This window comes from Opisthorchis viverrini, assembly GCF_000715545.1.
Source record: "Opisthorchis viverrini unplaced genomic scaffold opera_v5_171, whole genome shotgun sequence".
NCBI lineage: Eukaryota > Metazoa > Platyhelminthes > Trematoda > Opisthorchiida > Opisthorchiidae > Opisthorchis > Opisthorchis viverrini.
In genome coordinates this window covers 657550-657805 of record NW_008751829.1, presented here as the reverse complement: position 1 = coordinate 657805, position 256 = coordinate 657550, and positions in this window count along the sequence as shown.

The window sequence follows — 256 nt, the reverse complement described above, 5'->3', positions numbered from 1 at the left end:
GCATTTCGAAGTCAAAGGGCGTACGCGTGAATTCGTAGAGGCCAAGCGGTGTTGTGATGGCTGTTCTAGGAATGTCTTCCGGGGCTACGGGTATGTGGTAGTATGCTCGTATGAGATCGAGTTTGGAAATGTTTGTGTGGCATAGGGTACTTGCGAAATCGTGGATATGTGGGATGGGATACCTATCTGGGGTAGTAGCTTTGTTGGGAGAACGGTAATCTCTACAGGGTCTCCAATCACCTTTAGATTTCTTAGG